The sequence below is a fragment of the Nerophis ophidion genome, linkage group LG09 (assembly GCF_033978795.1).
Source record: "Nerophis ophidion isolate RoL-2023_Sa linkage group LG09, RoL_Noph_v1.0, whole genome shotgun sequence".
NCBI classification, from domain to species: Eukaryota; Metazoa; Chordata; class Actinopteri; order Syngnathiformes; family Syngnathidae; genus Nerophis; species Nerophis ophidion.
The window spans coordinates 18477325-18490300 of NC_084619.1; the positions used below are offsets into that span (position 1 = coordinate 18477325).

At 38.7% G+C, this 12976-nt stretch overlaps 1 protein-coding gene across 1 annotated transcript in view; it reads right to left on the bottom strand.

Moving 5' to 3' along the window:
* kcnk12 (potassium channel, subfamily K, member 12) overlaps positions 1–12976 on the bottom strand; it is an 81853-nt gene that overhangs the window by 16934 nt on the left and 51943 nt on the right. The gene's annotated exons all lie outside the window — the stretch shown is intronic.

Genomic DNA, 12976 nt, shown 5'->3' on the forward strand with positions numbered 1-12976 from the left:
AGAGCTTCAGTCGTTTAACTGTCCGGGTGTCCGCTGTCCTATTTTACGCTTCATAATGCACCGCACATTTTCGATGGGAGACAGGTCTTGACTGCAGGTGGGCCAGGAAAGTAACTGCACTCTTTTTTTATGAAGCCACGCTGTTGTAACACTTGTCTTGCTGAAATAAGCAGGGGCGTCCATGATAACGTTGCTTGGATGACAACATATGTTGCTCCAAAACCTGTATGGACCTTTCAGCATTAATGATGCCTTCACAGGTGTGTAAGTTACCCATGCCTTGGGCACTAATACACCCCCATACCAACATAGATGCTGGCTTTTGAACTTTGCGCCTATAACAATCCGAATGGTTATTTTCCTCTTTGTTCTGGAGGACACCACTTCCTCTGTTTCCAAATATAATTTGAAATGTGAATTTTCAGACCACAGAACACTTTTCCACTTTGCATCAGTCCATCTTAGGTGAGCTCGGGCCCAGCCAAGCCGGCGGCGTTTCAGGATATTGTTGATAAATGGGTTTGGCTTTGCATAGTAGAGTTTTAACTTGCACTTACAGATGTAGCGACCAACTGTAATTACTGACAGTGGTTTTATGAAGTGTTCCTGAGCCCATGTGGTGATATCCTTTACACGCTGATGTCGGTTTTTAATGCAGTACCGCCTGAGGGATCAAAAGTCCGTAATATCATCGCTTATGTGCAGTGATTTCTCCAGATTCTCTGAACTTTTTGATGAATTTACGGACCGTAGATGGTAAAATCCCTAAATTCCTTGCAATAGCTTGTTGAGAAATGATGTTCTAAAACTGTTCGACAATTTGCTTACAAAGTGGTGACCCTCGCCCCATCCTTGTTTGTGAATTACTTAGCATTTCATGGAAGCTGCTTTTATACCCAATCATGGCACCCACCTGTTCCCAATTAGCCTGCACACCTCTGGGATGTTCCATATATGTATTTGATGAGCAATATTGCCACCATTCCCAACTCGTTTGTCACGTGTTGCTGGCCTCAAATTGTAAAGTTAATGATTATTTGCAAAAAAAAAAAGTTTATCATTTTGAACATCAAATATGTTGTCTTTGTAGCATATTCAACTGAATATGGGTTGAAAAGGATTTGCAAATCATTGTATTCCGTTTATATTTACAACCAACACAATTTTCCAACTCATATGGAAACGGGGTTTGTATTTGATCCCAAGGACTTCATCCAGTCAGGTAAGTGTTGATGATATTTCTGGGTTAAATATATTTGATCTATGATATTTAAGTTTAATTGAGGTGTAATTGCTTGTTACTGTATGACTGTAGACTACTCCAGCAGACTTCCACTCAAGCTAGCTAGCTGTTCCTGTACTTGTTAAATGATTTTGGGGCCAATATCTCTAACTAGTTGGTTTATGTACCACCACAGTCTGATAATGAACCGAAAATATTTTTCCTTTAGCCGTGATGCTAATTTTCTCTATGTTAAATCCCATTCATTTATGCTAACAACATTAGCGATCCGAATTGACCTATTTTATGATCTGTAAAGTTCAACTAGCAAATACTAAATCAAATGTGTAGTTTCTTCTCCCTTCTGTTCTGCTAGCCATTCTGTTGTCATACAAGATTGCTGATTGTTTGTTCATTTATTCATCTAGCCTATTTCTATAAATTTGTCCATCCGTAAAATATTTTCAAAGACTACTCCAATTGTTTAGCTGACTATTTATATCTGTGTGTGGCATTGTAGTAGTGTTTTACAAGAATAAATAAATACAAATAGAATGATGCCACGTACACCATCTGATGTGGGGAGGCATTTCACCCCAAACAATGCAGGCGGAAAGGTTGTGTACATTTGCAAACATTGTGCAAAGAGCTACGTCAAAAATGCTACAAAGATGCAGCAGCATATAGACAAGTGGCCAATAATATATTATTATTGTAATAATATATAGTTATTGTATTCTCATTAATTCCCATGGACGGTGTCCAACTTTGAATAATCAAAAAATGGTCATTATTTCCAAAATTCGCAAGCTCAACTTCCCGTGGTAAATTTCCGGAAAGTTTCCAGAAATTTACCGGAAACTTTCCACCCGTTTGTTAACCCTAGTCATGAATGGAACATAATTGAAAAATTAACAATTTTATCATTTGGAGTTTGGATGGCGTTTTTTCTCTTGTGGTCTTGCCATTTGTATTATTATTCTTTCATCAGCAACAGGGAGCTGTTCAGAGTAAAAAATGGCCCTGCGGAACCTGCCCTACCTTAAAGTAGCAGTAGAGTGGAAAAACAAGCTGACTTTATTTTAGTGATGTCCGATAATGGCTTTTTTACCGATATACAGCATTTTGATATCGTCCAACTCTTAATTACCGATTCCGACATCAACCGATACTGATATATACAGTCGTGGCATTAACACATTATTATGCCTAATTTTGTTGTGATGCCCAGCTGGATGCATTAAACAATGTAACAAGGTTTTCCAAAATAAATCGACTCAAGCTATGGAAAATAATGCCAATATGGCACTGCCATATTTAATATTTGAAGTCGCAAAGTGCATTATTTTTTTTAACATGCCTCAAAACAGCAGCTTGGAATCTGGGACATACTCTCACTAAGATAATCCTGATACCCACTACAACTATGAGAGTGTATATTGTAGTGTCCCGGAAGAGTTAGTGCTGCAAGGGGTTCTGGGTCTTTGTTCTGTTGTGTTTATGTTGTGTTACGGTGCAGATGTTCTCTTGAAATATGTTTATCATTCTTGTTTGGTGTGGATTCACAGTGTGGCGCATATTTGTAACATTGTTAAAGTTGTTTATACGGCCACCCTCAGTGTGACCTGTATGGCTGTTGACCAAGTATGCATTGCTTTCAATTTTGAGTGTGAAAAGCCGTAGATATTATGTGACTGGGCTGGCATGCAAATGCAGTGCCTTTAAGGTTTATTGCCGCTTTGTACCTCTCCCTATGTCCGTGTACCACTCCGTACAGTAGCGTTATAAAAACTGATAAATTTTACTTTTTGAAACCGATACCGATAATTTCAGATATTACATTTTAAAGCATTTATCGGCCGATAATATCGGCAGTCCGATATTATCAGACATCCCTACTTTATCTGCTTAATTTTGTTTCATTGTGTCCATTAGACCATATCCAGCTGTATTTACAATCCGCAAAGTATGTGAAAACACAGTTTAAACATTACAAAATTCCACAAATTCAGTCATTTTGAATATCTTCGGCAATTGCCGTAAATTCGGGGTCGAATGATGTCACTGTAGCAACACTTTTGCATGTTATAATATCAATCGTACTGAAAATACCCCAAAATTGGAAAGAGACGTGGTGTTTATCTTTCAGAGTCCTAATGTAAGACAAGAACACATATGCTTGGCTTTTTTTTATGCATTCAAAATCGTAAATATTAGCCAACAATTGAGTCAACAGATTGAGGGTCCTCTGTTGAAAACATCCAGAAACCCATAACAATATTCCATTTATATGCCGTGACCTAAAAATGAACCAAATAAGAGTGATATTGTTATTATAAGCGCCAACGCAGACGGATTATTTTAGCTGTGTATTGATAGCAGTGAGCTGTTGTTGACACACTATAAGCCGACCGCTGCTTGTACTTCAACTCAAACTTGCTAAAAGTAAATTCTAGATTAAAATTCATGCATCCCTCACCTGGCAGTAGAAAAATGTGGCCGTGGACTTTCACATCCCCGCGAGATAGCGAAAAGACCCCAAAAGACGCTTCGTGCAGGAACTTTTTTTTTACCCTTCGCGAGGATTGCGATTAATTCTTCATCTAAACGGGTGCAACGGATGTCAAGTGAATCTAGCATAATATTGTGAAAGTCCAGTCCATAGTGGATCAAACATAATAGTGAGAGTCCAGTCCATAGTGGGGCCAGGAGACCATCCCGATCGGAGACAGGTCAGCAGCGTAGAGATGTCCCCAACCAATGCAGAGGCGAGCGGTCCAACCCGGGTCCCGACTCTGGACAGCCAAAACTTCATCCATGGATGTCTCAACCTGCTGTGTTTTGCAGTACGGCTATGTTGTGACATGACAGCGTGATGGACATACCTATTCAGCCTACTCAGTGGCCTTGTTTTTAGAGTGTCCGCCCTGAGATCGGTAGGTAGTGAGTTCAAACCCAGGCCAAGTCACACCAAAGACTACACAAATGGAACCCATTACCTCCCTGCTTGGCAATCAGCATCAAGGGTTGGAATTGGGATTGGAATTTAACTACCAAAATGACTACCAAACTGGCTATGGGAAACTTCAGAAAACCACTGCCAGTAACTACAATTCGTCGCTACATTTTTAAGTGCAAGTTAAAACTGTACAATGCGAAGCAAAAGCTATTTATCAAAAACACCCACAAATGCCGCCGGCTTCGCTGGGCCCGAGCTCAAGCAAAGTGGAAAAGTGTTCTGACAAGTCCACATTTCAAATGGTTTTTGGAAGCTGTGGACGTCGTGTCCTCCGGACCAAAGAGAAAAAGAAACCATCTGGACTGTTATAGGCGCAAATTTCAAAAGCCAGCATCTGTGATTATATGGAAGTGTATTAGTGGCCAAGGCATGGGTAACTTACACATCTGTGAAGGCACCATTAATGCTGAAAGGTACATACAGGTTTTGGAGCAACATAAGTTGAAATCCAAGCAAGGTATTTTTCATGGACGCCCCTGCTTATTTCAGCTAGTCAATGTCAAGCCACATTCTGCACGTTACAACAGCGTGGCTTCGTAGTAAAACAGTGCGGGTACTAGACTGGCCTGCCTGTAGTCCAGACCTGTCTCCAATTAAAAATGTGTGGCGCATTATGAAGCGTAAAACACCACAACGGAGACCCCGGACTTTTGAACAACTTAAGCTGTACATCAAGCAAGAATGGGGAATAATTCTACCTGAAAATCTTCAAAAATTGGTGTCCTCAGTTCCCAAACGTTTACTGGGTGTTGTTAAAAGGAAAGGTCATTTAACACAGAGGTAAAAATGCCCCTGTGCCAACTTTTTGCAATGTGTTGCAGCCAACAATTTCTAGGTTAATGATTATTTGCAAAGTGTTTCTCAGTTTAAACATTAAATATGTTGTTTTTGCAATCTACTCAATTGAATATAAGCTGAAAAGGATTTACAAATCATTGTATTCTGGTTTTATTTACCATTTACACAACGTGCCAACTTCACTGGTTTTGGATTTTGTAATTTTATTTTTGAACCACTTTATATTTCTGAAATCTCCATGTGCTACAGAGTAACTCACCAAATCAAAACAAATATTTCTTTCAATTTGTAATATTTTTCTTTATCACTGTTCAATACCGAAATGTATAGAACGATACATTACAATAATATAGCTAAAATGGCCTCATGATTTAGTCATTATACAACAAAAAAAAAGGATATTGATTATGAGCTAAGAATTAGCCATCATAGTGCTGATGGTGTGTGACTGTGGTTTTAGAAAGATGGAATCTAAGGACACTTATGGAATATTCCACATATTTACAGTATAATAAGTACATTCACTTGCATTTTGAAGTAACATTGGAGCAAAATGTCAATGACTGTTATTGTGAACATCTCCCAACGTTTGAAGATTCCGAAGATTCATCACAAAAATGCAACTACAAGTCCAAACTGTGACTTTTTATTAGCACCCCGTGTCTTTGATTAAATTGCTTTGTAAACAAGCTCCCTGCCTGTTCAACGGACTGCATCCCACCAGTGGGAGTACAGTCCCAAATTGGTCTGATGAAAACAGGAGAAGAACACGGCAGCCTTGCACGCTGCTCTGATGATTGTGTTTCTATGACGAACAGGAAATCATTAGTCATGGGCACCATGGTGGGGGTCGGTAGAGGGGGGTGCAGAACAGAGTATGGCCGGCTTAAAGGCAGCATGGCCGGACCTGAGACATAATTACCAGACCATCTGCCGAGGAGCGAACAGGGCTCCCGCAACTATACTTGATTCAAAAACGCTGAATATTCCAATTAATCAGTTTCTCCAGAAATTGGCGATCACGCCAAGTCATGCAAATTCAACATCTTCCCCTGAATCATTCGTGGCCTCGCAATTTTCCGGCATATACGGCCAATCAGCGTAAATTTCGACAATGGAATTTGTCGCTCAAACGCACGTATCAACGGTCTGATCAAAACTTATGTTTATTTACTGTGTAGATCAGGGGTCACCAAACTTTTTGAAACCAAGAGCTACTTCTTGCGTACTGATTAATGCGAAGGGCTACCAGTTTGATACACGCTTAAATAAATTGCCAAAAATAGCCAATTTGCTCAATTTAGCTTTAACTCTATGTTATTATTAATAATTAATGATATTTATCTTCGTGGAAACACTGATCATCTTAATGATTTCTCACAATAAATATATATTTTTGATGACATGTTTTAAATAGGTTAAAATCCAATCTGCACTTTGTTAGAATATATTACAAATTAGACTAAGCTATATTTCTAACATTATTATTTATCCTAGATTTTCCGGAACAAAAATTTTAAAAGAAATTCAAAAGACTTTGAAATAAGATTTAAATTTGATTCTACAGATTTTCTAGATTTGCCAGAATACATTTTTTGAATTTCAATCATAATATGTTTGAAGAAATATTTCACAAATATTCTTCGTCGAAAAAACAGAAGCTAAAATGAAAAATTAAATTAAAATGTATTTATTATTCTTTACAATATAAAAAAAAAATACTTGAACATTGATTTAAATTGTCAGGAAAGAAAAGTAAGGAATTTAAAAGGTAAAAAGGTATGTGTTTAATAATCCTAAAATCCTTTTTAAGGTTGTGTTTTTTCTCTAAAATTGTTTTTCTGAAAGTTATAAAAAGCAAAGTAAAAAAATACATGATTTTTTTTAAAGAAGTGAATACCAAGTCTTTAAAATATTTTCTTGGATTTTCCAATTCTATTTGAGTTTTGTCTCTTTTGGAATTAAAAATGCCGAGCAAAGCGATACCAGCTTGCTAGTAAATACGTTAAATTTTAAAAATAGAGGCAGCTCACTGGTAAGTGCTGCTTTTTGAGCTATTTTTAGAACAGGCCAGTGGGCTACTCATCGGGTCCTTACGGGCTACCTGGTGCCCGCGGGCACCGCTTTGGTGACCCCTGGTGTAGATGATGCAGGAACAACATCGTGTGACAATATATCAACTCCTTCTTGCTTAAACGACACAGTGGTCGTCCTTGGTAGCTCAGACCTACTTCCGGTTCCTATCTACGTTGCCAAGCCTTTTGGCTAGTGTGGTAGTACAAAACCCAAAACCAGTGAAGTTGGCAAGTTGTGTAAATCGTAAAAAAAAAAAAAACAGAATACAATGTTTTGCAAATCCTTTTCAACCTATATTCAATTGAATAGACTGCAAAGACAAGATACTTAACGTTCCAACTGGAAAACGTTATTTTTTGCAAATATTAGCTAATTTGGAATTTTATACCTGCGACATGTTTCAAAAAATTTGGCATAAATGGCAAAAAAGACTGAGAAAGTTGAGGAATGCTCATCAAACTGTGACGTCTGGTGGGCATCGTGATGTGGGTGGCGCTCTTTCAAGATGCAGATCGGGCTCGGACACAGCAAAAGGTAAGAAATAATGGTATATTTAAAACTAAAAACAGAAACACTGGCACTAGGCACAAAAGGCAAAACAAACCGAACTAGCATGGGAGCTAGAAAGAACCAAAAGCGTAGCGCGGAAGCTAGTGAGTACAAAAATGTTTTACCATAATAGTGAATGGAATCAGGGTCGTCACCAGATGCGTGGACCACAAATTTACAAAGCGAGGACGAGTAAAAGGAAAAGGCAGGCTTGAATACAGACCGTGATTACAAACAGGTGTGAGTAAAAAAACAAGAGGCAGGTGACACTAATGCGTGACTATAGCAACAGAACAAACAGGAAGTGCCACCAGGAACTAAGGAAGTCAAACACCAACAGAATACGGTACAAAGAAGTAACCAAAACCAGAATAAGACATGATCCGGGCAGCGGATCATGACACAAACACTTATTTGGAACATCCCACAGGTGAACAGGCTAATTGGGAACAGGTGGGTGCCATGATTGGGTAGAAAAGCAGCTTCCATGAAATGCTCAGTCATTCACAAACAAGGATGGGGCGAGGGTCACCACTTTGTGAACAAATGCGTGAGAAAATTGTCAGTTTAAGAAGAACATTTCTCAATGAACTATCGCAGGGAATTTAGGGATTTCACCATCTACGGTCTGTAATATCATCAAAAGATTCAGAAAATCTGGAACCTTCCCAAAAAAAAGCCAGGTCCATCACATCCATTCATTTATTTTTGGTTAACTGAGTTTAGTACGTTACAGAACCACGCTTTACAGTATATTGTGTCACATATTTCATAGAAATATTATTACTATGAACCCCATGTACACATTGTACAGTAGTTTAAATACAGGAAGGTTTTTTTCATCTGCAACTAGAAATAAAAGCATCTTCTTTAACATTTTTATTTATAATATATATATATATATATATATATATATATATATATTATATATATATATATATATATATATATATATATAAAATATAAATCTCCTGATGATTGAGGGAACCCCTAATGAAACAGTTCTGTAGAGATGAAGTAGTCTTGTGATTTTTCCCACACCTATATATATATATATATATATATATATATATATATATATATATATATATATATATATATATATATATAAAATTGTAAAAACTATTTTTTTTTCCCAGACTGCTTTACGAGTTTGCTCACTGCAGGTGCTGCTGGTTGAAAATGTACTTTCTGTTTTGGGCCTTGAACCCGAAGTACGGTGTATCTCGTTCCGTCTTGTATTCGTCCACAGCGTTTCTGCTCTAAAAGATTTTTCATTTATAACTACAAGCAATATTGTACGTTTTATAGTGTAACTAAAAAATTCATACCTACTAAAACCATCTCATGTGTGATGTCTGTAGGAGTGTTTTTATGCATATTTGTACCGGTACATATCTGCGGTTTATGGTCTGGAGTGGCCAATAAATGTACACACATTTATTTCTTCAAAAGTTTGGTGGGTGCGGCTTAACTACTGGTGCACTCTATAGCCCGGAAATTACGATATTTGATATTTCAATTTTGACGGGAAATGTTCACATAATGCAAGCAGTTGTACGCATTTTAAACTTTAATAATATTTGATCATGCAACGAATATTATATAAGTTTTACGTAAAAAAAATATAATAATCAAACACATAGTCTATTGTGGAGTAATATCATGAGGCGATTATACATTAATATTTATATACCATATTTCCTTGAATAGCCGCCGGGGCACCAATTAATTTAAAACCTCTTCAAACTCCTGCGCTTATTCAAGGCATGCTGTAAAAGTAAGCAGGCGCTAACAGTTTTAAAACCTCTTCTCACCCCTGCACATACCAATGGGATGCAGTAAAAAATTCAGTGTGATAAAAAAAAAATATCAATAAAAAATTATTCTGCGGCCGCGGCCCGGTGGTTGAGGATCACTGCTCTACAACATGTCATCGCGCCCACCTTTACACCCTGCTATCCGTGTGCCGGCCGGACGTATGCTTTCCGCTGCTTTTCATATGAGATTGCAATGCATACTTGGTCAACAGCCATACCGTTTACACTGAAAGTTGTGATATAAAACACTTTAACACTCTTACTAATATGTGCCACACTCTGTGAACACACACCAAACAAGAAGGACAAACACATTTCTGGAGAACATCGGCTCTGTAACACATTATAAACGGAACATAAGAATTACCCAGAATGCAATGCATCCATGACTCTTGGCTATATTATACATGAGCCCCCAACCCCGCCCACCTCAACCGACGCACGGAGAGGGGTGGCGGGGTTTGATGCTAGCGGGGTGTATAATATAAGCAGTGGGAGTCATGGATGCATTGCATTCTGGGTAATTCTTATGTTGCGTTTATAATGTGTTACAGAGCCGATGTTCTCCCGATATGTGTTTGTTATTCTTGTTTGGTGTGGGTTCACAGAGTGTGGCGCATATTAGTAAGAGTGTTAAAGTTGTTTTAGTTTAGTTTTTGGTCCGGCCCTCACTGACTTGGGACCATTGCAAAATTATGAGCATCCCAAAGTCACCAGCCTTGGCGTCACTATAGACAGCGATTTTAAACTAGACAAACAAGTCAATGGTGTTTTAAAATCGTGTTTTTATCAACTTCGTCTTTTAGTAAAGGTTAAACCGTTTTTATCTTTTAACCTTTTTGAACAAGTCGTGCATGCTTTTATTTCAAGTCGCCCGGACTACTGCAATGCACTTTATGCTGGCATTAGCCAAAAAGCTCTCTCCCGGTTGCAGTTAGTCCAGAACGCGGCAGCACGACTTTTAACAGGGGCCAGGAAACGCCAGCATATAACCCCAATTCTTCAGAGTTTGCACTGGCTCCCTGTTCATTTTAGAATTGATTTTAAAACATTGCTGTTTGTTTTTAAATCTTTACATGGACTGGCACGTCAATATATCTCGGACCTCATCCAAATTTACATGCCTGCGCGCGCTCTGAGGTCCGAAAGCCAGCTCCAGCTCGTGGTGCCCAAGACCAGACTTAAAACCAGGGGAGACAGGGCCTTCTCTGTGGTCGGCCCTAAGCTCTGGAACACTCTGCCCCTCCATGTTCAAACTGCTTCCACAGTGGAGTGTTTTAAGTCTCGTCTTAAGACCCACTTTTATTGTTTGGCTTTTAACACTACGTGAGTTGTGTGGTCCTCTGTCCTCTGTTGTCCTCTGTGTTTTTTATACACTTTTATTTTTATTTTACTGTTTTAATTGATTTTACCCTTTAAAATTGTTTTTAATCATATTTGTTTTTGTATTGTTTTTATTGGTTTTATTTTTATTCATTTTTTGTTTTGTTCAGTCATTGGTGGAGCATAATATTGTTTTTAACATGGCTGTGCAGCACTTTGGAAACGTTATTGTTGTTTAAATGTGCTATATAAATAAAGTGGATTGGATTGGATTATATCACAACCATCATTGTGATCTGTATGGCTGTGGAACAAGACCCCTGGTTTACACATACTGTAGTAATACAAAAAAAACTTCCTACGCCTTTTTGAAAATGATGACGGGAAAGCTTCACTTGTGACGTCACAAATTTGACCAAGCTGTAAAAGTAAGCATGCCCTAATAAATTTGGGGAGCGAGTTTGACCCGGCAGTAGTTCAAGGCAGGCGCATATTACATGCCCGGCGGCTATTCAAGGAAATATGGTATATTCACTCTACATGCAAGCTTTTGAGGGCAGCCGTAACTGCAATGTGGCCTTCAATGAAAATGAGAATGTTCAAGCCAAAACATTTGTTAAACATGACCCATTCTGTGTTACTTTGCTCTAAAGAATTTCTCTGAATCGCAATGATTCAAATTCCACTTCCTGTAATTTCAATTATGTGGCGTCGAGCCAATCCAATTCAAATTCCAATTGCATTCCACCCATGAGAAACTGAAGGACTATAAGTATTGTGCCCATTTAATAAGTATTTTGTCCTGATGGTGCATCCGATGAAGATGTACTCCGCTTCATTGTCCATCAGCAAATGATGACTTGCATGTGTCCTTTTACAGGACCGAGGAGCCTTTCAGCCAGCAGATTAATAGCTTCCCTCTGATGGATCCAGTGCCCTCGTCCTTGGCTTTCCTATGACACTGCACGTAGCGTCCATGTTTGAATAAGTGCTTAGCTACATAAGGTCCTCTGCTTCTGCTTTTATTCCCCAGGGTAAACACACCTGTCCTAACGGAGCCTATGAAAGCATATTCAGCAGAAAAGGTGCTGATACAGCTTTGATACTACATTACAGTTACAGGAATCGTTTGCGGGTAAAAATGTGACTGTCAAGTCTCTTAAATGTAAAAAAAAAAAAAAAAAAGAAAATAAAAAAGCGTGGCCGCAGAGTATCTGACAGCTATACAATTGATGCGGCAACAGTGTCGTGTAAAGCGGCAAGCTGCCTCGGTTAGGTGATAATGCAATACTCTGTCACCATCAACTTTTAACTCCCCCATCACTCAACGTGTTTTATTCCCAGTCCATGAACTGGAAACAATCCAAAGAGATCGACGCAACAAAAGACTCGCAGGCCACATCATTAGGTACACCTACGCAGTGGAATGAGACCCAATACTGAGTCCAAAGCAACAATCATTTGAAATTTGGATTAATACTATTCTGGAATATTAAGATAATAAACAATTAAGTGCAGTTTGACAAATACAGAACAACATACACCTGCAAGGTGAATGGCTAATCTTGGCAAATGAAAAGTGCTGGCTAATACAGATTCAGACAGACATGTCAACAATATTTCAGAAAAAAACACTACATTGCCAAAAGTATTCGGCCACCTGCCTTGACTCACATATGAACTTGAAGTGCCATCCCATTCCTAACCCGTAGGGTTCAATATGATGTCGGTCCACCTTTTGCAGCTATTCCAGCTTCAACTGTTCTGGTTGCGGAGTGTATTTATAGGAATTTTCGACTATTCTTCCAAAAGCGCATTGGTGAGGTCACACACTGATGTTAGTGGAGAAGGCCTGGCTCTCAGTCTCCGTTGTAATTCATCCCAAATGAGTTATATCAGGTTCAGGTCAAGACTCTGTGCAGGCCAGTCAAGTTCATCCACACCAGACTCATGTCTTTATGGACCTTGCTTTGTGCACTGGAGCCCAGTCATGATGGAAGAGGAAGGGGCCTGCTTCAAACTGTTCCCACAAGGTTGGGAGCATGGAATCGTCCAAAATATTTTGGTATCTTTGAGCATTCAAAATTCCTTTCACTGGAACTAAGGGGCCAAGCCCAACTCCTGAAAAACAACCCCACACCATAATTTATCCTCCACCAAATTTCACGC